Source organism: Cannabis sativa, chromosome 8 (assembly GCF_029168945.1).
Source record: "Cannabis sativa cultivar Pink pepper isolate KNU-18-1 chromosome 8, ASM2916894v1, whole genome shotgun sequence".
Classification (NCBI taxonomy): domain Eukaryota; kingdom Viridiplantae; phylum Streptophyta; class Magnoliopsida; order Rosales; family Cannabaceae; genus Cannabis; species Cannabis sativa.
In genome coordinates, this window is record NC_083608.1 from 3,035,068 (window position 1) to 3,036,065 (window position 998).

The window sequence follows — 998 nt, forward strand, 5'->3', positions numbered from 1 at the left end:
CACTACTACACCTTGGCCGGCCACTTATTGTGGAGTTTCAAATTGATTTTTTTATTATTTTAATGCCAAATAATTCCTAACCTAAACCTAGTAGTTGCCTATAAATAGAAAGTGATGGCTCAGTCAAATCACAAGTTTCCATTATCCTTTTATGACAGAAATTTCTCTCTTCAGAAAAACTGAGCATTCCCCACTTTCTATACTTGGCCGAAACCCTCTCTTCTCTTTTCCCTTCATCAATTTCAACCCTAGTGAAAGAGTAAGTGCCCACACACAGCAAGCAGTAACTCAATCATAGATTGGAAGACTGTGAAGGATCAAACTTGAAGAAGAAGGACATTCGGGCTCAGATCTTGATTATACTCTGCTACAGAAAGGATACAAGGGTTAGAGATTTGAGCGGAAAGAGACATTAATTCCGCTGCATCAATGTAAGGTTTTCTTAACTTTATATGTGTTTAATTTATCGTTTTAGAAAGTTCATATTTAGGGCGTTTAAACAACATACTTGTGAGTAGATCTAAGATCCCAGTAAAATAAATTCCAACAGATGAAACCATCCAAATAACAAATAATCATTTTAAAGTCCAAATTTCTTGCAAGCAAATCAATTACCATGGCTCTGAGGCCAGTTGTTGGAATTTATTTTACCAGGATCTTAGATCTACTCACAAGTATGTTGTTTAAACACCCTAAATATGAACTTTCTAAAACGATAAATTAAACACATATAAAGTTAAGAAAACCTTACATTGATGCAGCGGAATTAATGTCTCCTTCCACTCAGATCTTTAACCCTTGTATCCTTTCTGTAGCAGAGTATAATCAAGATCAGAGCCCGAATGTCCTTCTTCTTCAAGTTTGATCCTTCACAGTCTTCCAATCTATGATTGAGTTACTGCTTGCTGTGTGTGGGCACTTACTCTTTCACTAGGGTTCGAAATTTATGAAGAAGAAAAGAGAAGAGGGATTTCGGCCAGGTATAGAAAGTGGGGAAG